Below are 26,816 nucleotides of genomic sequence, written 5' to 3' on the forward strand. Positions count from 1 at the left end.
TCCAGCGCCCCCCGGCCCGCGGCTCCCCTAAGTGGGCGCGTGCGGGGCCTGGAAGGGGGCGGAGCCTGGGGCCGGGCGCGCGCCGGGGCGTCCCTCCCCGCCTCCGCCCCTGCCTCCGCCCCCGCCTGGCGCGCGGGCGGCGTGGACCTCCTGGTCAATGGGAACGCGGGACTGGGCCGCCGGCGACGCGGTCAGGTGGGCCCCCCAGCTCGCGCCCCGCGCCGCCTAGTTAGCTCTCCCGCTTCCGCTCCATCTTGGCTCCGGTAGCTTGGCTTCTTGGTTTTTCTCCAGCTGCCGGGGCCGTAGCAGCCGGGACCAAGTGACCTCAGCGAACGCGAGGAGACAGTGGGTCTGAGCAAACCCGCGTTCCCGAGAATTCGCCTGGGGCGTGGGGGCAGATGCGAATTGTCGGCTTCTGCGACCCACGAACATTAACTGAGCACCTAGTATGTGAGACAGGAAGCTGTGAGGAGAGGAACACATCAGGATGAGACAAAGCCAGGGCCTGTTCTCAAGGAGCCTCTTCCTACCCGTGCCGTCCTGGACCCTGCTCCGAGATTCCCGGCCATAGGTATCAGCCCAGCACACAGTCCCACCCTGGGAAGCTTTCTGGTTGGGAGGGACAGGTTTTCATGAGCTCCTAGCAAATGCTTATGCTCTACGCAGAGTTTAAACGCTTTTGCTCATTTTGAACGGTTTAGCTTGGTTGAAATCTTTGCATTGAATTCCCTTGTCCTGCCCCTTCCCCAAAACACAAATACGTAAAATAAATTTTAGATTTTTGGTGAGAGAAGAGATTTTCTCCCTTTTGTCAATTTTTAGAACACTTTCCCCCTCTTCTTTTTTCCAAATGAAGACCCAGAAACCGGGGTCAGTTATTTAAGCATGCAGCTAATCAAATACCGAGGAAACACGTACTTGTTTGCCAAAAATCAGGCATGTTCCTGGCGGTCGGTCTCTGAGATTTTGAAAAAACTAGTTCTCACTGCACAAAATGGTTTTACAGTTAGTTCCCGCAGACAGCCCCAGGGGCCCTTCTAGAGAAAGGGGCCAATAGGAAAGGTTGCATGGGGATAGGACAGGCAAGAGGCCAGTGGAAAACGTTTTCTCTAACAGTTGGGCACTTCTGTGACTCTGAAAGCAAACTTGTTTGTTTCATTTCAACAATAGAAAAAAGCATTCCTGTTTTGGGAAATGTTACCCAGCATAAAAATATATTTGCAATGGTGGTTGGGTGGGGGGGAACTAGTTAAGGCCCACCCAGAAGAAAACATTTTTTTTCCCTTGAGTTTTTTAATGAGTTATTTGTGTCTTTATATAAATAACTATGTCAAAAGTTGTTGTAATGCAATTACAAATTGTTGTAATGCAATTTGAATATTTAAATTTGAATCATATTTTATGTATTCTAGGATACCTACAAAGGGCTCCTAAAGAATTTGTTTTATAAAATAAATAACTTCTTTGCTACCTCTCCTGACCCCATCCTCTTTTGGTGTGTCTCTGGGGAGGGGAGCTTAAGGGATAAATCTGGTTTGCTTAAAAATCAGTATGTCACTAAAAATCAGCCTTTAGGATACAAAACAGAGCTTGGGTACCCAACATTCTATAGAATCTATTATTTCCTCTACAGGTTGCTAGGATGATTATGCAGATCTATCTGATAAAGGGAAAAAATTCAGCAACTTCACCCAGCTTCTGCTATCTACACGGCTGCATTTGAAAGACCAAAGAGGTAAGAATATAATCATTTTTTTGAAGATAACGGGTCAGGTCAGTCTTACATCTTAATACTCTTTCACATCAGGTAGTTCTTAAGATGTTAGTCTTGTGGGGAATTGTTAGGAATTTGGGGGGAATGGGTAAATCAAACTATCCTTGCTTTTAGTTATATTTATCCTTTCTCAGTATTACTTTTTTTTTTTTTTTTTTTTTGGTGTGCGTGTTTTATTTACTCAGTACTTACTAAGCACCTATCTGTCCTGCCCTAGGTAAAGTTCTAGGCACTACAGATGTAGTACTTCAGGTTCGTCTACGTGTTTTCTTTTTCTGGGTCACTTTGCATCTTTATAACTGGACTTCATACCACAACTAATAATAATCCACTTCATCTGTATAGTGCCTTACAGCTCATAGAACACTTTTGTAAAACTTATCTCTTAGGATGTTTCCATGTAAACCTCAGTTAGGCATTGTGCTCTGGGAAATGGTACAGAGGAGTGGAAAGAGCCGGGTTATGAATGCAGATCAGCCCAGGTATCCATTTTACAGTTGGGAAAACTGAGTCTCTGAAGGGGCGAATAACTCGTTTAAGGTTAGGCCATCATTAAGTAATAAACCAGAGCTCCCTTTATAGGTTTGTGGACTATTTGGGCAATAAAACGTTATATAATAGCCCCAGAACCCACACATATTTGCCCCCTCAAAGGAAGTGAAGATGACAACATCCCAGTTCTCTGTGAGCTATTAGTAATTAGACAATACTGCAAGTGTTTAATTTTTCCACAATTAATTCCTGTGGGAATGGGGAAATTACAATCCTAACATCAGGAATGATCAAGGACAGATTCCATTTGCTTTTATTTTGTATGATCCCCAGAATTATGTTTCTCTGATTATTGCTTTTGGCCAAAGAATCGTGCGCATTTACCGAATCCTCAGTCCACTCTCTCCCTTACCATATACACACACTGTTCAGCATATTTTAAGTTTTAAAAGTAGGTAATTAGAATGTTCTATATACTTTCTAAAAGGGGCAACAGTAAAAGCCTACATTAAGTTGCGTTTTTACTACATGAGGCTCCTAATGCTGGAGGACAGGAATTTATGATACCTACAAGACTCCCTAGTCTGACTTATAGAATGCGGGCTCTGATTAGATGAGCTGAATTTCCCTATTTCTTCCCATTTGTGGTTACCTTAATTAAATATGCATATATTGATAATCTACTGTGTTTAGTATGTTGATTTAGATTCAAAGCAAAGTTTAGGTAGGTATAAACTTGGATTCTTGAAACCCTAGGACTGTTTTTTTCACCATTCACATCAGAATTCGCTGGGGTGCTACTTAAAAATTCAGTTACCCGTCTTACTTCTATGGAGTCAGACTCCTCTGCAATCTGCATTGATAGCCACTCCCCAGATGACTTTTCTGTACAAAAAGTGCTAGATCTTGTACGTTATACAGAATCTGTATGTGCCAATTAATTCTGCTAGGAGCTTACTTTTTAAAGTTCAAATATCTCACATGTTTCCGAATGCAACTTTATGTTTACTAGTTTTTTATATTTTTTGCCAAAGGAAAGGATTATAAAAATTGCTCTTCCTGGGGCGCCTGGGTAGGTCAGTGGGTTAAAGCCTCTGCCTTCGGCTCAGGTCATGATCCCAGAGTCCTGGGATCAAGCCCCGCATTGGGCTCTTTGCTCAGCAGGGAGCCTGCTTCCTCCTCTCTCTCTGCCTACTTGTGATCTCTTTCTGTCAAATAAATAAATAAAATCTTAAAAAAAAAATCACTCTTCCTTATGAACACCAGTGTCGTGGGAAGAAAATAGGCTAAAACATGTGGTTCATGAACTAAATGAATCCATACTAAATGTCAGGTGAATTAGGCATTTTAGGGAGAATCATAGATCACTAGAGATTTTAAGCTTGTGCACTAAGGGTTTCTATTACGAAATTGGTAACTCACAATTTAACTTAGTGGTCAGTATAATTTGGGAAAGTGTCTGGGGTTGGGCTTAGAGATGACTTAGTGTTTTCTGGTGGATATCTGGCATGAATGAAGGAGAGGCCTTTTTTTTTTTTTTTTTTAAATCAAATTTCTGTTTATGTCCCTAGAGGACAGGCCCCCTTATTTAGTCCCTATTCAACACTTTTCTGATATTATTTTGAACACATCTCTCAGACCTACTGGAACAAGGGTTCTCAAATGTTAAATGGTGCTAAGAGTTACCTGGGATGCTTTAAAAAAATGTGGATTCCTGGGTCCCATCCTCAAACTTTATCAATCAGTAGGTCTGAGATGGGGCCTGGAAATGTTCATTTTTATAATCATACCTTCACCCCCAAGTAATACTGATGCACTTTGGGAACCACATCACTGGAAACACGTCAACTCCTTTGAGGTGAGGGAGTTGTCCTATCACTTTGTGTATGTCCCAAAAGGTCAAGCATGGCCCACTGTCCACAGGTTGTCAGTCTTAATACTTGTAAATCACATTCACATATCTATAGGCAAGGGTTAAATCAGATCATTTATCAAAGTTCTCTCAGCTCTGAGACTTTTTGATTTTTCTAGTAGAAATTTTGTGACTTGATGATTTGGGAAGATTTTTAAGATTGAGTAAGTTTTTAAAAAGGTAGTGGCTTTTTTTCAAGTCAGGTTCTGCAAACTGAAATGATACTGAGTTTAAATAAATAAATGGGAGATTTATTAGTATTTGGAAACTGGTGAGAAGAGAGCATATGCTAAATGTTTTTGAAGCCCCATTAAAAAATTCTTTGCTAAATTTTGTGTCGTTTGTTATTTTGTAAAGTTCATGAAAAAAAGTTGTTTCTTTATTTCTATTGTTAGAAATAAAAGATGCTATGGGAAGAAATAAAGGGTTTGTGTATTTTTAAATGAAGGGACTTGCATGAAGGAGCAGATTAAGGCTTGTAGGTAATTGAATTGAGCTCTTAAGTTATTGAAATCCATTATGTGGTCACTCCTGAGAACATTATTTGTTGAGTGTACTTTGATAGTTCAAGAACCCCAAGGAGGGTGTGCTTTATGATTTTTCTCAATTTAGGATAGCAAGAGAATCCCCCAGGGATGCATTTGGCTCAGACTGAGTGGAAAGTTTGAGGGGCTAAGACTGGTGCTTTCACATTGATAAGATTGACCAAGAGCTGAAATTAAAGTTGGAAGCTTGGCTTAATATAAAGGCATCACCTACCAGCCATGGTCTGTGTTAGAATTTTCTTGGAAAATCTTTCTTTAGAAGTAAGATTCTTATTTTTTTATGCTGGGAATAATGGTACTTTTCAACCTCCCTTTGCTGAAGTTGACAGATAAGATTAGCAGGTACTTGTTTATAAAGTATTAATTTAATACTTACTAAGTCCTCCAGAAGACAGGAGATTTCCTGACACCAAGATTTCTTGCATTATTTATCATATTTTCTATCTCCATAGAGCCTTTCATGCATGCAGCTCCAACACGTTTTAGACATTATCTCATTAGTCTTCTGTGAGCTTCAAGGTCCAAAGAATTATCATCACATTGCTCTCTACAAATAGAAATGTTTCTCTTTGTTCCTGTCAGTTGTATTTGTGAAAGCAAAAAGTAGGTGAATTTTTATCTCCGTCCAGTTAATCCCAGTTTGAGCTGGCTGTAACAAGTATGACTGGGGAGACATTAATTAATTCAAACCTATTAGAAGTGGGTTGAAGGTAGAAGTAGGTGGACTAGACCGATTTAATTTTGTGACCCTTTTCCATCCTCTTCATGTGATTTGGGGTGTTCCCAAGGCCTGCCATATACCAAGAACATGCTGTTCTAGTAGGGTAACATCGTCTTCATTTGAGCAGACATTTGGGCATGCTGTCTGTTCCCCAAAGGCCTGAAAAACCCTGACCTCTGTGACAGAGAAAAAACATTTTAATGAAATTACTATGTGTGTGATAGGCACACATCTATAAAATTAAAGAAGGGCAATTCAAAGAGACACATTTTTAACCAGACACCTATCCCAGAGGACTTTGAGCTAGAATCATTCAGAGCTTCAAGTAGAAAGAAAAGAACTGAACTGATTTCTTCTCAAGCTGTCTCTGTCATCTGCTGCCCCTCCCCATGGCCCCTGTAGCTTTTGGAGAGGGCTAAGAGGAGAGGAAAGAAAAAGGAGGAGGAGGACTCTGAATTAGTTATATACATTTTAAATAAAAAGCAGTGCTGTTCCTAATGACCAAAGGGAACACATAACAGATCTCAGTAAAAACACTGAATGCAGTAGTTTAAAATGACCAAAATTAATGAGGTGGATGCCCAAAAGCAATCTTTTTTTTTTTTTTAATTTTAAAGACTTTATTTATTTATTTGACAGAGCACAAGTAGGCAGAGTGGCAGGCAGAGGGGGAGGGGGAAGCAGGCTCCCTGCTGAGCAAGAGAGCCTGATCCAGGGCTCCATCCCAGGACCCTGAGATCATGACCTGTGCTGAAAGCAGAGGCTTAATCCACTGAGCCACCCAGGCGCCCTGCCCAAAAGCAATCTTTAAAAAAAAAAAAAAAATCAACGTTGTGATCTCTGGTTAAGAGGTGGGATGAATGGGGCATGGAAAGAATTGGTTGGTTTGATCGTCCTTTCTTTTGATTCCACCACCTCTACTTCTGTTCTAGGAAAGAGGGGACACCAATCATTTCTCTTTCTATTTTGCCTTTCCCATTCCTGCTCCACTCCTGTACTTGGCTTGACTCCCCCTACCCCCATAAACATTTGTCCAGCGAGAAAATAGTGATAAGAAAGACATTTCCCCCATCATTGGCTTTATTTATTTACTACATGTTCAGTGTGCGTGTACCACATGCCAGACTCTGTGCTATGTATCACGAGTAAACTGTGTAATACAACACACATGGTCCCCTGGCATCATGGTACACATCGTCTCTGATTTTTGATTTATACCAATCTCTCAGACATTATTTGATTTGATCCTTTCAACAACTTCAAAATAGCCAAGATTTCTATTTACGTTTCAGGCATAATGAAGTTAAGCTTCAAGAAGTTCAAGTGATTTACCCAAGACCAGCTGGTAAATTTTATGATCAGGATGGTCACCTAATTTTCTACATTCTAAGTGGTCTTCCTGCTATATCATGCTATTTCCCTGAGATCTAAGGTTCAAAGATTGTATCTAAGTTGCTCTGTGAAATAGCACCCAGACCAATTGTATTATTCACATTTTGGTTAGTTTTTGCTTTACTCAATAATCCTCCCCTGCCCTTTCAGATATTATTGATCATCATAAATGGACCTTATCCAAGCAATTCGTGATCCCATGATATTTTTTCCAATAAATGATTCCTAGCTCTTAATACAGAATAAATCATTTTTGTAGTGCACAATTATCAGAATACTCTCCATGTCTGGGGGTACCCCCTCTCTCATAAAGATAACAACTAGAAACTGGGAGAAGATGATGTATAGCTGTTAAAGGAAGATATTAGAAAGCTTTAGTCCCAATAGATTTGGACAGATAATAAATGAAATTAACTTTGAAAACTAAAAGGAAGTGGCAGCAAGAAAGGCAGCAGAGTAGAAAGAGCACTGCACTGGGAATCAAGAGACAGAACTTTCAGTCTTGGTTCAGCCAACTTTGGGACATTCAGTTCTTTTTCCAGGGCTTCATTTTCTCAATCAAGGAACTGAATTTCAGGCACCTACTGTATTCTACCTATGTAATTCTAAATCTGAGTTAAGTGGACAGAGATTCTGGAGAGTGACCTTGGGGAGGCTCTGGAAGGCAGATCAGTAGGCCACTTCAATGGAGCAAAGTGAGAAAATGTTACAAATCCATTTAGTCCTTGAATCTGAACCCACCTGTTCCACTTCTGAAATGGTTCCCTTTTCTCTTTTCCTCTCTTCGGATCAAGAATGAATCTTCCATACCTCTTAAGTCATTTACTTTAGAAATAGAACACCTCTGTAAACAAACAAGCCGGTATTATGAAGGGACCTTAGCTTGACTTTGATTTTTCAACTTAGAAGGGACACCACTCCTAGATACACTTGTTTTTTTTTTGGTTTTTTTTTTTTTTTTACATCCATCACCCATCGTGAAAGGTTTTCTACAGATTGCCTTATATTCCTTTCAGCACAGCAGGTAGATAATGGCTCATAATCACCACCCAATTGATTTTGAGAGTATTTCTTCGTGGGTGAATGGAATGAGTGGGGAACATCTCATAGGGCTGAAGAGGGGTAGCCAAGGGAGTCCCATAGATCCAGGAGTGAGACAGCCAGTGGTAAGTAACCAAAGGGGCAGAAACGCTTGCCAAGTGGTCAGCCTTTTCTCCACAACCTCCACTAGATCTGTTCAGTACTGCCACTGTAATTTTCTCTGGCATTGGCTCTAACAGTTCTCCCAGTGCTTCACTTACTTCCCACACCCCCAGAGTACATCTGCCAGATTAGTAAGCACTCTGTTAGAGAATACTAGTTGCTCCCTGCCTGTTTGCTGAGTTTCACCGAAGGACTAGAGGAATTCAACATATGCTTTCACAACTTTAGAGATACCAAGCTCTAAGCTTGCAAGAACCAAGGATTTATGGGTTCATCTAATGGTGAGATAAAAATTAAAGTTTTTCTTTTACTATAAAAGCAATCTATTTTAAAGAAAAGTGGATGGAACAGAGAACACCTGGATTCTCTACCCTGGAGTGACTAGGCTGTGATGTTTCAGAATTTCTTGGGGTGAGGACAATTGCTTTTCACTCCACGATTCAGTTACTCCTTGCTCCTCTTAGGGAGCTATTCTATTTAGGACTCAACCTCTTTCACAGCTAGCTGCCTACATTATAACTGCTGAGATGAACTACTGTCACCCCTGTGGCAACATCCTGAGGCTTACATCTGGAGCAGAATTCAAGGAGGGAATGGGAAGTTGGGTCAGATAGGTCCTTTGCAGTCTTGTTCCCTGAAGCAAGCTAACTCTTGTAATGGGTCCTGGACTGATCCAGTCTGTGAGCAAGGAAGTCCAAGAGCCCCTAGATGTGCTGCTTGGTAGCTGAGCATCAAACCAATCTCTGTGCTGGTCCTCCTTTGAGCTAACTCTGGCCCTACAGAGTAGCCTCTCACTTTGGTCCATGTGACTGATTCCAGTAATGGGTTAAGTTCTTTCTGACTCTGCTTTGGGATTGGAGTTCTACTTTGATCCTTTCAACTTTGTAGAAATTAGAGTCCAGTTCTTAAACCTAAGTCTGCATGACTTACTACAAGCTGCCACATCTCTCAAGTTCATCGTCCGTTTGAAACTTTACCTGTTGCTAATCTCCAACTCCTAATACATCTCTCCAGTTTGGTTTCCATCTGTTGATATTGTAGGACCGTCCTCCCACTCCTGTAATGGTCAATATGAACAATCTGCTTGCTGCCAAATTCCCTTAACACCATGTCTTGCCTGCATATTTAGAGATTTTCCTGAGTGGATCCATTATCCTGCCCAGTTCCACTGTGATTGTCTGTAGTCATTTTCAAACTTTAATGTGTATAAAAATCATCAAGAGTGCTTGTTAAAAGTGCAGGTTCTGGGTTGTTACCTTTAGAAATTGTGATTTAGTTATTCTGAAACGGGGCTTAGAAACCTGCATTTAAACATATATCTCTCAATAATCTTGAGATGTAGATAGTATGAAAACTACACTTTGACAGACTCAGTCTAGTCTCTGGAACTTGATTGTTAAATTCATCCCATCACCAACCAAACCTGATTTTGACAGATCATGAGAAAATCACTTTTCCATGAGGATTTTCTGAATATCCTAATCATTATGACATTTTAGAATATTGTTTTTGTTTCTACTTTTCTGCTTACTGGAAACTTCACAGAGGTTCTAATTCCTAGCTCTCAAATCTGGCTAGTAAGTCATTTAAACATACTACAATTTAAAGACATCAGATTTTGCTTTACACTTTGGGTGCTGACTTCTCTGTGGTAAAGATAACTGAGTGTTTTAGAAATGCATGACTCAATGTCTCTATCAACACCCTGCATTTTAAGGCATTGGAACAATGTGTCATCCTCTTCTTGGGTCTGGATTCATGCTTAAATACTGCCCTTGTCAATGTGCCTATGTATGATATCATAAGAGTAACATAAACTCATGTATAGATTGGCATAAAGAGAAAGGAGCTGGACGCAGGAGCTCTGGAGACAGAAAGAGTACAAGTGCAAGAGAACGTCTCTATTGTAGTGTTGTGGCTTATGTGAGGCCCACCCTGGTCCAGATGCAATATTCCTTAGATTCAGGTTAAACATTTTTGGAAAGAGTACTTCAAAGGGCATGTTGTGTACCTCCCACACCATTAAATCAGGTATGTGAAAAGGCACTCCCTATAGTGCAGAGAAAATTCTGAGTCATTTGGGACCCCCAGGGGTATCAAGAATCCCAGAGAAATAGTTCTTTTTCCAGTCAGGATGGAGTAACAGGTTCTGCCTGTTTATCCTCCCACCTGAAACAACTAGAAAAAAAACAGACAAAATACATGAGAATGTATTTTAAGACCTTGGACATCAGGCAGTGAAGGACGCTGATTCCTGAGAGACAGGAAACAAATAAGGTAACCCTATGATTGTTACAGTTTACTGCCTTGAGGGAATTTTCAGACTGTGATACAGGGAGGGAGAATCTAAGGGAGTTCAGCAGATGGAGTTGAAAATCCAGGAGGACCAAGGATGGTAGAGTTCTCATGGCAGAGTTCTGGAGGGGAGAGATCTGCACAGAGAACTCTGGATATCTGCAGAGTCCCTCTTGAATATTCAGCTTGCTAACTGGTACATGCATGTGAGGAAACTGCCTAAGACCAGAAAAGAACCATCAGAGACAATTAGAAGATACAGTGGCAGCACTCACACAGGTCCAATAATAGGGCCTGTTCTTGTTAGCTAGACCAAACATCTCATAATTCATGGAATATTTGAGAGAGTACTCGGAAGGTTCCTGCCTCAGTAGTGGAGAATAATCAGTTTCAGACTAAATGTTACATTGATCCTACCCAACAAGCAAGATCCAAAATGATCAAACTGTTTCCAGGAAACTTTATTGTTATGAAATAAAACTCAAGAATATTTAAAGAAATACAAAAATACTCAGAATGTCTGACATCCAAACAAATATTACCATGCATTCAAATAAACAAGAAAAATCTGACCCATAAAATGGAGGACAAGCCATCAAGCAAAACCAAATTAGAACTGACACAGATATTAACATTAGCACAGAAAGTTAATAAGTTATTGAACTCCATCTTATCCGAAAGTAGAGACTTAGAATATTTTTAATGTATAAATTAAATGTCTAGAGATGAAAGTTATAATACCATAGATGAAAAATACACTAGATGGGATGTGCAGCATATTAGGTATTAAGGAAAAAAATTCATGAACTTGATAATGTAAAATACAAACTATTCAAATGAAACACACAGAGAAAAAGAGAGTTTTAAAATACAAGGCAGACATAAATCATAACTTATCAATAATTATATTAAATATAAATGTACTAAATACTCCAAGTAAAAGGCAGAAATATGACCCAAATATATGCTGTTTATAAGAGACACACTTTAGATTCAAAGACACAAATACATTGCAAATAAGAGGATGGAAAAAAAAATACAAAATAAGAGGATGGAAAAAAAATGCAAATAATAATCAAAGGAGAGCTGTAGTGGCTACATTTTTATCAGACAAAATGACCTTAGGACAAAAATTGCTAGAAACAAAGAGGGATATTTTATAATGATGAAAGGAAGATATAACAATTTATAACATTTGGGTATAAAACAATTATAAACACAAATACACTTAATGTCTCAAAATACATAAACAAACATGGACAGAATTGAGGGGGAAAGTAGACAATTCAGTAATAATGGTTAGATGCTTCATTATACAACACTCAATAATGAAAAAATAATTATACAGAAGGTCAGCCAGGAAATAGAAAATCTGAACAGCATATAAGTCAACTAGACCTAGCAGGCATCTGTAGCATATTCCACCCCAAAACAGCAAGATTCACATTCTTCTCAAGCCCACATTGGAATGTTCTCCAGGCTAATTAGGTCATGAAACAAGCCTCAAACTTGAAATAAAATAGATTGAATAAAAAAGAGCATCTCCAACCACAATGGAATTAAATTATAAACCAATAACAAAGGAATTTGGAAAATTAACAAATATGTGGAAAATAAATGACACATTTCTAAATAATCAACAGGCCAAAGAAGAAATGACAAGAGAAATTAGGAAATATTTTGAAAGAAATGAATGTGAAAACACAACATGCCAATACTTATGAGATTTCAGCTAATGCAGTACTTACAGGGGGAATTTATAACTAAAATGCTTATTTTAGGAAAGAAAATCGAAAAATCAGTATCCTCATCTTCCACCATAAGAAACTAAATGAGAAAAGCAAACAATTTCAGCAAATAAACTGAAGAAGGAAATAATAAGATTGGAAATAGAAGAAGTAGGGAATAGTAAAAGGGAGAACATCAATGAAGCCAAAAATTGGTTGTCTGAAAAGATCAACAGAATATAAAAATTTCACTTAGAGTGATCAAGAAAAAAAGAAACAAGCCTCAAATTACTAAAATCAGAAATGAAGGAAATTATCACTAATCTTAGAGAAACAAAAAATATTACAAAAAAATGCTATGAATAATTATATGGCAACTAATTAAATAACATAGATGAAATGGACAAACTGCTGAAACTGACTCAAGAAGAAGTAAAAGATCTGAGTAGACCTATAACAAATAGAGTTTGGATTAATTATTTAAAATTTCCCAGGGCACCTGCCTGGCTCAGTTGGTAGAGCATGTGACTCTTGATCTTGGGGTTGTGAGTTCAAGCTCCACATTGGGTGTAGAGATTACTTAAAAATAAAATCTTATGAAATGAAGTAAAATTTCCCACAACTCCCAGGCCTAAATGGCCTCACTAGTGAAATCTACCAAACATTTAAAGATGAGTTCTAATATTTTACAAACCCTTTCAAAAGAGGAGAGGAAGAGGAAGAAACACTTCTAAACTCAATCTATGGTAACAGTGTTTCTGTGATACCAAAACCAAAAATATCACAAGAAAACTTCAAACAAATATCTGTTGTGGATATAGATGTAAAAATCCTTAACAAAATACTAGCACTGAATCCAGTCCTATGCAAAAGAGATGCACCATGACAAAGTAGGATTTATTTCAGAAATACACACAATGTTGGTATAATATCTGAAAAACAATGCTCCATCTTCATAGAATAAGGGGTTAAAAACATGATCATCTCAGTTGACACAGAAAAGGCATTTGACAGATTCTAGCACTCTTTCATGATAAAAGCAGTCAACAAAGTAGAGATAGAAGAGAACTATATCAACATGATGAAAGACATCTAGGGAAACCCTGCAGTAACATTATATTTAATGGTGAAAAACTGAATGCTTTCTTCCTAACATCCCGAAATTAGGATGCCAGCTATCATTCTGTTTAATATTTTACTGGAGATACTGGTCAGGGAAGTTAGGCAAGAAAAAGAAATTAAAGACATCCAGATTGGAAAGAAAGCAAAACTCTCTATTTGTAAATGACAGGATCTAGCAGGCTTGCAGGATGTAAGATCAATATACAAGGCAGTTATTTCTCGATACACTAGCAATAAACAATCTGAAAACAAAATTAAGAAAATTTAATTTACAATAGCATTAGAAATAAAAAAAAATAATTGCAATAAATTTTTAAAAAAGAAGTAGGACTTGCTCATTGAAAACTACATACTATTTTTGAGAGAATTTAAAGAAGATCCAAATAAATGGAAAGGTATCCCATGTTCATGGATTGGAAAACTTAGTATTATTAAGATGGAAATACTTCCCAACCTGATCTACAGTTTCAGCATACTCCGTATCACACCCTCAGTTGGCTTATTTTGAAGAAATTGTCAAGCTGATCCTAAAATTCATGTGGAAATGCAGGGGACCCAGAATAGCTAAAACAATTCTGCCAAGGAAGAACAAAATTGGAGGACTCATACTTCTTGATTTAAAAACTGAATACAAACCTGCAGTAAGGAATCCAGTGTAATACTGGCACAAGGACAAACATATAGAGGCATATAGATAAATAAAAAAGGATTAAGAGTCCAGAAATAAACTCTTATATTTATGGTCAATTGATTTTCAACAAGAGTGCTGAGATAATCTAATAGAGAAAGAACAGTCTGGATAGGTTAAAAAGAATAAAAGTGGGTCTCCACCTCACACCAAACACAGAAATTATCTCAAAATGGGCCCTAGGCCTAAATGTAAGAGCTAAAATAATAAAACCTTTAGAAGAAACCATAGGAGTAAATCTTCATAATATTGAGGAGATGCTTTCTTAGATACAACACAAAAGTACAAGCACAGAAGATAAATAAATAAATTAGACTTCATCTAAATTAAAGCCTTTCATGCTTCAAAGGGCATCATCATGAAAGTGCAAGACAACTGATAGATGGGTGAAAATATTTGCACATCATATATATGTTAAGAGACTTATATTTAGAAAATATAAAGAACTCTTACAAATCAAAATAAAGAAGATAATAATCCAGTTTAAAAATAGATACAAGATCTGAAGGGAGAGTTCCCCCAAGAAGATACACAAATGGCCGATAAGCACATAAAAAGATATTCAACATCATTAGCCACCAGAGAAATGAAAATCAAAACATTAGTGAACTACCTCTTCACACTCACTAGAATGGCTGTAATAAAGGGACAATAAAGTGCCATGGGGGTGTGCAAAAATTGGAACCCTCATAGATTGCTGGTGGGAAAGTAAAATAGTGTATCCACTTTGGTAGTTCCTTAAAAAATTAAATATACCTCATAACCCAACAATTCTATTCCTATTCCCAAGAAAAATGAAAACATACATGGACACAAAAACTTAATCTTCATAACTGCATTATTCATAGTAGCCCTAAAGTGGAAACATGCCAATTGTCAATCATTTGATGAAATGATAAACAAAATGTGGCATATCCATATAATAGAATATTATTAAACCATAAAAAAAGAATGAAGTGCTTATATGTACTATACAACATGGGTGAACCTTGAAAACATTATGGTAAGTGAAAGAAATCAAGCATGGGAGACCAGGTATCATAAAATTCTGTTTATATGAAATGTATAGGCAAACGAATAGGCAAATCTATAAAGACAGAAAATTAATTAGTGGTTGTCTAGTGTGGGCAAGGGAGAGGATGGGGAATTACCGTTAATGGATTACCAGACATAATAGTGGTCTCCAAAGATGTCCATACTTTAATCTTTAGAACTTGTGAATATATTACTTTACATGACAAAAGGGACTTCGCAGAAGTGATCAAGTAAGTATATAGACCTTGAGATGGTGAGATTATCCTGAGTTACCCACACAAATATCTAATCACATGAATCTTTAAAAATGAAGAAGCTTTCCCATGTTTGGTTAGAGAAGGAGATGTGAGTAGTCAGAGACATGCAATGTTGCTGGCCTTTTAGATGGAGGAAGGGGAACATGAATCCAGAAATGTGGGTGCCCTCTAGAAGATGGAAAAAGCAAGGAAATGGACCTTTTCGTAAACCCTCCAAAACAGAATGCAGGCCTACCAGTATTTTAATTTTAACCCAATGAGGACATTTCAGATTTCTGACTCCAGAACTATAAGATAACAAATTTGTATTGCTTAAGCTACCAAATTTGTGGTAACTTATTGCAGCAGCTATAGAAAACTAATATAATGGATATCCTTTAAGGATGATGAAAATGTTCTAAAATTATGTAGTGGTGATGGTTGGACAACTTTCTGAATATGCTAAAAATTGCTGATGTGTATACTTTAAACAGATGAATTTTAACATATGTGTCTCCATAAAACTTAAAAAAGAGAAGAGCATCCGTGAAGTAAGAGAGCCAACATATATGTAATTTGAGATCCCAGAAAAAGGCAGAAAAAATATTTGAAGAAATAATGACCAAAAATGTTCAAATTTTGATGTAAATTGCAAACCCTTAGATCTAAAGATCACAGTGAACACCACACATGAGAAGCTTGAAGAAAACTATACCAAGTCTCATCATAATCAAACTGCTCAAAACCAGTCATTAAAGAAAAAACTTAAAGACAATCAAGGAATAAAGATGCATTGTGTGTACAGGGACAAAGAAATCTCTGTCTCTGTCTCTGTCAAAGAAATAAAAATCTTAAGAAAAAAAAGATTTATTCTTATTATATAAATTTATTTGGAAGAATTTATTGTCTAAACATAAATATTAATAATATGTTGTGGGGTTTATAGTATAAGTCAAACATATGGCAAAAAAGGTAGGAGGGGAGAAATAAAAATATACATTTTAGGGCAATAAGATGCTTCCATGTAAACTGATATAATATTACTAGAGGTTACCTGTGATTAGTTAAGGATGTATACCATAAAGGCTGAAGCAACTGCTAAAATGTAAACTAAGAGTTATAACTAAATAAGCCAACAAAAGACATAAAATGGAAAAATAAAAACTCAATTGAAAAATAAATTGAAAAAGGGAAAGGGAAAAAGAATAATTGGGAGAAATAGATAATAAATAGCAAGATGATAGACTTAAGCTGAACTATATTAGTAATCACATTAAATGTAAATGGCCTAAACACCCCCAATTAAAAGGCAAAGATGGTCAAATTAGATTTTTAAAAACGATCAAATTAGATATGGTGTTTATAAAAAACACAACTGAGATATAAAGACACAAATAGGTCTAAAAGGATGGTAAAACATATACCATGCTGACACTAATCAGAAGAAAGCTGGAGGGTCTAATATTAGACTAATATTAGATTAATTATTAGATTAGATTAATTATTAGATTAATTATGATTGAAGTTTTCATAAGATTCAAAGTGATTCATAAGATATATAGAAGATTGAGAAAAATATAAATGATTCTACAACCACTATCAACCAGCCTGACCTAAATTACATTTATAGAACACTTTCCTTCCCAAGTACTGGATGCAAATTCTTTTCAAGCACATATTCTAGGCCATAAAATACATTTTTATTTATTTAAAAAGATTCAAATCCTGCAAAGTATATTCTGTAACCATATCTAATCATATCAAATAAGAAATCAGTAACAAAAAGATGTCTCAAAAATCCCCCAATATATGGAAACTAAATACCATACTTCTGAATCACTGTGGGTCAGAAGAAGTCAAGAGGGAATTTAGAAAAATTTTGAACTGAATGAAAATGAAAACATACCGCAAATTGTGGGATGCTGCTAAGGCAATACTTAGAGGGAAATTTGTAGCACAAAATACCTAAGTGAGAAAAGAAGAAAAGTTTCAAATCAATAACCTAACATTTCACTCTAAAACTAGAAGAATAAATTAAATCCAGAGTATGCAAATGAAAGGAAATAGTAAAGATCAGAACAAAGATCAATGGACTATAAGGCAAAAAATAGAGAAAAAGGAGATAAACCCAAAAGCTGGTTCTTTGAGAAGATTAATAGAACTGGTAAACTCTGGTCAGACTGATAAGGAAAAAAATATATAGGACACAAATTACTAATATCAAGAATGAGAGAAGTGATGTCAGTAGGTTATGCTGATATTGGTAAGGATAATTTGGGTATACAATGAACAACTAAGGTGCCAATAAATTCAACAACTTGGGTGAAATAAACAAATTTATTTTGAAATACACAAATTACCAAAGCTTACTCTAGAAGAAATAGATACCCTGAATAACCCTATGTGTTACTGAAATTGAATTTGCCATGAAGAAAATGGCAGGCCCAAATGGCTTTGTTTGGGAATTCTACTAAACTTTTAAGGAAGGAAAAATCCTAATTCTCACAGATTTCCAGGAAATCAAAGAGAAGAGAATACTTCCCAACTCACTCTATGAGGCCAGCATTGCCCTGATAAGAGAAACAGACAGACATTACAGTAAGAAAAAAATCACTGATCAGTATCCCTCATGAGCATAGATACAAACATTCTAAAGAAAAAGGAAATTAATAATTCTTTACTAAAAGCAAAACTCTAGTGCCTCTCCTAATTCAGCTGAGGTTTTTGGTAGACAGCTACATGCATTTATATTTCTAATAAAATAATAAAGTATATACAATAGATGTACATTTTGGTATTTCGTGTTCCTAAGAAACTACTTCAGTGGGAAGAGGCACTGGAATGTTAAAAAGCCACAAACAGAAATAGTTTTGCCACCCTGGGAGAACTTTATAGTGGCTTTCACTATGTAAAGGCGGGAGACTGGCCACCTCTGTTTATATATCATTTAATTTATTTGACAGTCCAGATACAATTTAATTTTAAGGTGAGCTTACTCTTTCTTTCTTTTGGCTATCATTTTTTTGCATTAAAAAAATCATCTGTAATTAGCACACATAGTTCCAGTTTTTAAAATTCATTACTATGATTTATCCTAGAATATTTTGAGCTTATGATATTTAGACAATACTTCACCCACCTTTATCTCATTTCTTCTGAATTTTGTTAAGGTTTGTTTTAATAAAGGTGAAATAAATATACTGTTTTTATATTTTAAAAGTTTATTTTTATATTTTAGTGATGGCCTAATATACTAAAGAAATTGTTTAATGCTTTATATTCATTATGTATATTTTTTCATGATAATCTTAACAGGTGATATCTTAAGTCTACTCATAAAATGATGAACCAAATATGTTTTATTCATATATTGTTTTACCAGAAATATGTTGGTTAACTTTTGAATTTATGCCAATCTATCAGTTAATTGGGTTATTTAAAGGGTGTATACAATACTATCCTTGGTCCACACAGGTATAACTGGCTTTATTTTGTTATATTTTAATTTTCTCATTTGTTTTTAACCCTTCTCTGTGACCATATAATGTGCTTTTAAAAAGCCAAGATTCTAGCAACGTTTCAAGCTCTTGCTAATACTGTTGTTTTACCATTATTATTACTAATTTTAATTTTGAAACTCTAAACACAAAATTAGCTCACAGAATTATATGGGCCCTATGAAAAATACATTTCAGTCTAAGTTGTAAATATTGCATTACCATAAACACTGACACTATTGGTGTATAATCATTTAGATAAAATTATGTTATGGTAAAACTACATGTCACTTAAGAATGAAGCAAAATCTATTTGGTGAGACATTGAACATTTGATTGTGGTAATTCCAAGTATCTTGATTATGCATGAAGATGATAAATAAACTAAGGATATAATTGAAGGAAGTGCTATCTTGATTTAATGGCTCTCCAGAGGTTATATTCAAATAATTATCCTTCATTTGTGGATTGATAAAATAATTAAGTTAATAAATGGAGCCCTAAAACTGTTTTAGAAGCCACTACTATAACAACAATAATCACCATGTTAACAAACCATAATAACAATTATTACTGCTACTATTACCACCATTTGTTGAATCATTCATTGGGTCAGTCAGGCAAAATATGTTCTTTATTTTCATTCTCACCACAGTGCTATAATGTAAGAGTTGCTATCCTCATATATAATGGGACAGTCTCTCAGTTTTTTTGTTTTTTGTTTTGTGTGTGTGTGTGTGTGTGTTTGTGTGGAATCCCATCTCCTCCATTGTTAATCCATATGGTGTAGGTGGGAATGCTCTAGCTCTGGGTGCCAGAGGAGACAACAAAGCTTAGAACTGGCAAATTTGAGAACCTCCTCTCACTGGTTACAGTGTTTGCTTTAAGGGGCAAATGACTCAAGCTGAGCCAGAGAAGATTTTCCCAAGACTATTTCTGGAGCTGTTGCTACTTTAGGTAACAGTATGGCCTATCTCAGACAAGATGACAGCAAGACCAGATTGGATGTTCAGGATGGGAGATCCAATTGCTAATGATAACACTTATATTCCCCTGTCTCTAAAGTTATGATGGAAGGTCAGAAACATTCATGGACACATCTGAGCCTTGCTCCTGGGATTCGTGTGGGCAGCATAAAGTGGACTTTTACTTGGCTATCTACTTTAGCCTAGTACTAAGCTCCAGATCAGTGAAATCATGGTTTTTACCTGATGGTTTTATTTTTTCTTGTACACATTAAGGTAAACACATAGCCATTAAGAAAGTGATATCTATGTACCATCTAAAATAATTTCGTGTCTTCCACAACCATGTTGTGGGAACTGTTGGGCTAGAGGAGATACTGCATCATCTCGTGTTGTTGAGGATGCCGCTCTTGTTTGTGCATTTGTGTTTAAAGTCCTATATTGACATTTATATTGTAGCAACTTGCTTTCAAAACAAAACAAAAAAAGCTACCATGAGCAATGGGGTTGGGAAAGGACACCTAGAAGAAACACTTCGGACTGTATTTGAAGTCATATTTTGAGCCAATAGGGCTTTGAAATAGTTATGAGGTGGTCCCTTTTTGTGTATTTGGTAACATTTTTCTCTTGTAGTCCATACCATTTCTCTGGAGGCTTACCTATAGCTTTGGGCAAAAGGAAGCCACAGTCCCAAAGCTCCCAAGTTAGAATACCTTTCTCTTACTTTCCTATTCAAATACATCTTTTCACTTCTGTTTCCTTCTGTTTAATCTTACAGGTTAAGCTCATGAGGTCAGGCTCAGATCTGTTTGCTTTTCTACCATATCCATAGCACCACACCAGTGCCCAACACAGAGTAGGGGGGTCAATGAAAATGTGTTGAATGAGTGAATGAATGAATGAACATGTATACACAAAGGCTTATCAGGTAAGCAGGTCAAATATCATTGATGGTGGAACTGAGGTAGGGAGTTACAAGTTGTCTTTAATGTCATATAATCAGTGACAGACTTGGGAATTCTTTTACCCCTTCATAGTGTAGCTCCCTGAAATAAATTTGTTGAATAAATAAGTTAATGAAACAACAATATATACTATTCTCCTAAACACACTCAGACAGAAAATGAATTTGTTAGATAGAAAATAATAATTTTATTTAATTGAAAAAAATGTTTTTAGAAGAGGAACATTTTAAGGAGAGACATTGCCTTTGTGGCTAATGTCGTTAGGAACTAATGGGAAGGGGGGGAGGTATAGGAATGAGGGAGAGAGAATGGGCAGATTTAAAATGACTTAAATACCTTAGAAATAACTGAACATATTGTCTATCAATAAGAGTCATTTAATGACGGAATGGCAATGTATGCCTTAAACTAGCTCACAGGCTAGTTTTTGTCTTTGTCATATAATGTGATTAATAAGAAACTTGTTTCCTGCTGGAAAATGCTGCTTGTGAGATCTATATTTTGGCCCACAATGCGCCAAAACATTTGTGTCTATTTACCTTGAAAAAAATCCCCTTCGGAGATAGCATGTGGAGAGGGCCCATCTGTTCAGGATCACACTCTGAATGCGCTGACTCTGTATATGTTAACTGAAAAAAACAAGGACTGTTTCCCCGTTCGTCTATCAACACTATGGTAAAAATGTACATACGTTCTAGAATGCATTAGGAACTGCTAATTGGCTATTGAATAACATATTAAGCTGGGCACCCCGGAGTCTGTGTACTCAGTCGCTGTTTTACTGTTTTTACTCTGCCACGAGACCTTAGAACAAGTCATTAAATGTGTATCCCATGTACATATGGAGAACTGAAGAGCAACACCCTAACCCGAAAGGAAACAGTTTGTGTTTCATTAAAGAGCAATTTTATAGCGCAAATAAAAATGACTGTGAATCAGCCAAGAGGTTTTTTCCAGTTACTTTGTTTGATCAAGTTTCTTTACTGTACCTTCAAGGTCACCCTCATATAAAGAAAGCAGAGTTAACATCTGGATTTCAAAGAAAATTAATCACTTCTTCTGAAAGCTGTCCAATTACTCTGTTAGAAGGTGTCATCATTAAGAAATTAAAATGAGAGCGCCAGTACTCCCTTCCTAAGATTCGACTGGAGTGACGAAACTTCTGCATTCTATTCTGTAATTTGGCTTTGGCGACCTTGAACACATCTTCTTAACCTTTTAAAACTCATCTAAAGCATATCTCCTAGAGGTTTGTTTGGGTTTAGAACCACTTTGACATTTTTTGATTAAGTGGTGAGGTGGACTGAAGCTTAAGGAGGTTTGGAACTAATGAAATATTTTTTATCGGTCTTTTCAACTTTCTCCTCTAGAGGATCAAGGAACATTTTATTCTTGGACCATTTACTCATTCACCAAACATTTATTGAGTACCATGAACCTGACCACGACTAGCACCCTCCTCTCTTCCTCTGGTGCTGTGCTATTAGATGATGCTTCTGAGAACACAGCAGAAGGCTTTTATTTCCCTTATGGAATGTGAGTGCATGGTGGCTGTTTGCAGGGACTTCCATTCTGCTATCTAGGCAAGAGCAGAATTTTCTGGCCCTCCATATATGATGAGTACTTTATCATCTACTGCTTTATTGCTATTAAATGTTTTATAAGCATTTGTTATTGGAAGGTAAGCTCCTTGAAGGAAGAAATCATGGCTTTTCCCCCCTCTATTTCTCTATTAAGTACAAAGCAGTAGTGAGGAATTCTTTACCCAGGAATCCAATGGGCTTTATAGAACTTGTGAGCTCCCTGAAATTGCGAGAATTATTTTTGCATGTGCATTTTTCTATGGAGAGGGTCTGTCATTTTCATGAGATTCTTAAGGCAGTCAGTGGCTCAAAGGCTAGCCACTAGAGGATAATCACTCTAATGGGGTTTAGAAGAATGCTTGAATGGTAGAGACTACTCAAGACAGATATGACTTTGATATACAAGAAAGTGTTGTCATGGTTAGAAGGCATGCTTGGTGATGGCTCTCTGGTTCCCTAGCACCGGAGATGGTCAGTGAATTGCTGGGTAACCCATCAGTGATAATACTGTTGGGATGTTGATCTACTCTTTCTGCTTTATTCTGTGATAATAATTTTCATTAGAGAATACTTCTAATTCTTCACACTTCCCTCTGACCCCTCATATCCATTTTTGCGTGACTCACTCGAACTATTTTTATACCTAAGGAATTTTTTTGACAGATAACCAGAGCTCTGCCTACAAATCAAGCTATGAGAACTATGACCCTAAGAATATGTGTGAAATACTGAATAACAGGCAGCGAACTTGACATGAACTCTAGAAAATACAGAGAAGGTGGAATGATTTTTGAGTTGAGGATGGAAGAATCAGAAGAGAGCAGTTGACAAGCAGGTCAACACAGTTGCTAATAGATTAAACAGAATAGGATTTAATTGAGTACTTAATTGGGCTAGTTACCTTTAAATTTAGGCCTCTGAGCCATTTCGGTTTGTGCTGTAATTTTGCTACTTTCATTCAAAGAAATTAGGACAATGCAACTCCAGAGATGAGTTCCAAAAGTGCAAAGTGGTGAAAACATATTCATTTTCAAGTAGGTACATATGCAAATTCATGCATGAATAATACATACATGTGTGCAATAACAGGTTCATGCCTCAGTACCCGTGGAGGTACTGGGTACTGTTCTAGCCACATGAATGCATTAATTCACACATATACCAGATGTGAGGACGACTAAATAGAAAATTTTCACTTGCAGAGAAGTAGAGTATTTTTAAGCAAATATCCAACAGGTGAGAACAATACATAATGTGCTGATTGATGTCTCTTTCAGGGTTAATGTCACAAAACACAGGATGTATAGGAACTGCGTACAGGCAGAACCCAAGCTGACAGTCTCATACCAGGAGATAGTCTAAGTGAGAGAATCCTAATGATATCCATGATAATCTGAAGGAAATTGGCCATACGACATGCTCCAGTTTTCCTTAGTATATTGTTAAGTCATAATCACCAACAGCTCCAGTCCCACGGTCTTGGGTTGGGCATGGGGCCCTCTAATGAAATGTTTCCTCAAAATGCTTTCTGGCGATCTTCTGAGCTAGCTGCTTTGTTTACTCTTCAGCATTCTGCAAAATCTCACTTAGCATCCTTTAGCCTGTGCATTTTGATGAGTATGGTATTACTATTTTTACATACATTTTGTAAACTCCTTTGAGGAATACAGAGGGGGTACCCAGAAGGAAAGAGGTGGTGATGAGCACCTTCGTTTACTTAATCCATCCCCCAATCTTGCAGGGACCAGTATAAAGCTGTACCTATAAAAGCTCACTGATTTGCCAAGTATTTTTGCTCCGAAGGGACATCACCTATTTTTAGCAATAAAGAAGTGTTAGGAAAGGGAGGAAAGCATACCTCAGAAGGACAGATCTGAAATGAAGCCCAGAATACTGAGGAGAGTGGAGTGGAAAAGCAAAAGAGTGCCTAGTGAAAAGTCGCTGAAGCAGAGAGTGCAGATCTCATGCTCTGGGTGGTTGTAGGAAAACCTCAATTAAGAGTTCTGTTAATAGAGAATTGGGGAAATGTTATTAAAAGTCCTCTTAGCCAGGCTAATAAAGGAAATCAGGCCGTGGCAAGCTGAACTGATTGTTTAATTTGTTCAGTAATCTATATTTTTTTTAGATTGAAGTAAGCTATCAACACATTTATTGAGCGAGTATACTTATACAAAGCATTGTGCTAGGAAATGAGTGGAAGGGTGGGAGGATGGTATTTAAACAATACAGAATGAGTACATGTTCTCCAAAAATATATGAGAAGCTATGTGTTAGAAGCTATGTTGCATGCCTTTTTGTATCTTATACCATTTAATCTTTAAAACAATGATTAGGAATCAAAACAATTCCTGTTTAACAGATGAACATTCTGAGACTCAGAAAAGCTGTTTTTCCCTCCCTCCCTCCCTTCCTTTCCTCTTCTTCCCCGCCCCCTTTCTTCGAACAAGGTTGAATTCAAATGGTTAGTAGAATATGGTTCCTTTCTTCCAGGGTTTCACTCTTTCTGAAGACAGCAGAATCATAGATATGTAAAAGAGCTATAGTAGAGGTATGAACCCAGTAATATAAGCATTTAGAGGATGGGACATTCTCCATTATACTTGGTGATATCAGAGAAGGCTTCCTGGAAGAGGTAACATTTGAATTGAGTATTAAAAGATGAGGAGTTCATCTAATAGATAAGGAAGATAAGTCAATATTAACAGTGTTGCAGACACTATTGGCTGCCCAGTCAACACCCATCACCTTCTTTCTTTCTGGAAGAGCTGACATTTTCCTCAGGTGTCTTTTCCCCAACTTGACCTGTTCCTACCTTTAGGATTAAGTGCTGATTGGTTTAGCCAATTGTGGTAGGTCCATTACTCTTGTTTTATTAGCTTAGAGGTGGGCATACCAACCAGTTTGGGCCAATGAGACATAAAGGGGCATCTGTTTAGGGGGCTTTAGGAAAAGTTTCTTGCTCTTAAGAGGGAAACACTGGAAGAGATTGCCCTTTTTTTTTTTTTAAAGATTTTATTTATTTATTTGACAGAGATCACAAGCAGGCAGAGAGGCAGGCAGAGAGACAGGAGGAAGCAGGCTCCCTGCTGAGCAGAGAGCCCGATGCGGGACTTGATCCCAGGACTCCGAGATCCTGACCTGAGCCGAAGGCAGCGGCTCAACCCACTGAGCCACCCAGGCGCCCCGAGATTGCCCTTTTTTCATCTCTAGGTATTTCTGTGCTTAGAAGGGGTGCTTAGAACTACTACAGCCAGTTTGTGACTATGAAGGGAGCCAGTCTGAGGGCAAATCAAATTTTTTGAGGATGGCAAAGCAAAGAGGAAAAAAGGCCAGGGTCTTTGATGACCCCGTTGAGTTGTTGAACAGCCATTCCTGCTTTTCAGCTTCTTGTCACATGATGTTACAGTTGTCCTCGTTCTATCAGCTGGTCTGACCTGGAGTCTCCCACAATGGCATCCTCACTGATAATAGAGAATATGCAAAGGCATGGGGCTCAGAGAAGCCACAGGGCACTTAGAAATTGCCAGTGGTTCATCATGACTGAAATGCAGGGTATTGTGGAATGGAGAGTGATGTAATGGCTAGAAGTGAAATAGTAGATAGGGGTCAGATCATGAAAGCCTTATATGTGAGGATCAGACATTTGGACTTTACGTTGCAGATAATGGGGAGATACTGAAAAGTTTTAAGCAAGGTAATGGTATAATTAGATTTGTGGTTTGGAAGCATTTCTCTGACTACAGTGTGGAGGATTGAAAAGGATAAGATTTATCCTTCTGAATACCAAGGTCATTCAGTTCAGAAGAAAACGGAATCCTATGCAGATTGGTCTCTCGCTCCCTTATCATTCCATGGAATTGGAATTGGAAAATGGAATTGGAAAGGCAGAAGTTAAGAAAATATGCACAGAGTGGAAAATTAGAGGTAGATAGTAAGCGCTTCAGGATTTCATCAAATAAGACTATATTGGGAGTCATGGGGAGTTTCAAAGAGGGGGTTGGATTTCAGCTGATACTGAAGGACTTGGAAAACTTGGGTATGGAATGAAGCATAAGACAATGTAGGGCAAGGCCAAGTCAGGCTGAATGGACAGTTCTGGGGGAGAGGGGGAGGATAAAGCTGGAATGATCCCTTGCAACCAAAATGGCAGGAAAATGAATTGAAACTTCACCCGAGTTCTTTTACTTAGCAGCTGTGGAACACTGGGCTTGATAAACTTTTGTTTCCTAATTAGTTGAATTGGGATTACAAACATATACTTTATTATCATCACCAAGTGATGTTGTACCAATATCACGTACCCCTGATATCATGTGATGAGAAAGACACTTCCTATTTGTGGTATTTGAAAAAAAAACAACAAACAAACCATGAGAGAAATGATCAGACAAACCTAATTTGAGAAACATTCTACAAAATACCTGATTAGTACTCCGCAAAACTGCCAAGGTCACCAAAGGGAAAGAAATACTGAGAAACCGTCACAGACCAGAGAAGTTGTCACAGGCCAGTCACATGACAACTGAATGCAGTGTCTTCTGGACTAGATCCTAGTGCAGGAAACAAGACATTAATGACGAAACTGGGGTAATCCAAATAAAATTCAGAGTTTAGTTAACACTAATTTCCCAGTGTTGGTTTCTTAATTTTGGCAAACTAACCAC

The 26,816-nt window shown here is 37.4% G+C and overlaps 1 long non-coding RNA gene across 2 annotated transcripts in view; it reads left to right on the plus strand.

Annotated features, from left to right (window-relative positions):
- The first annotated feature begins 7 nt into the window (after positions 1-7).
- Positions 8-26,816, plus strand: part of LOC125089267 (uncharacterized) — a 142,697-nt gene continuing 115,888 nt past the window's right edge. Inside the window, exons 1-2 of one of the 2 annotated variants that reach the window (XR_007123903.1) lie at positions 8-571; positions 1,634-1,735. This is a non-coding gene — a long non-coding RNA (uncharacterized LOC125089267). The remainder of the gene's footprint in view (positions 572-1,633; positions 1,736-26,816) is intronic. The other variant, XR_007123904.1, reaches the window with a different exon arrangement.

The sequence above is a fragment of the Lutra lutra genome, chromosome 17 (genome assembly GCF_902655055.1).
Source record: "Lutra lutra chromosome 17, mLutLut1.2, whole genome shotgun sequence".
NCBI lineage: Eukaryota > Metazoa > Chordata > Mammalia > Carnivora > Mustelidae > Lutra > Lutra lutra.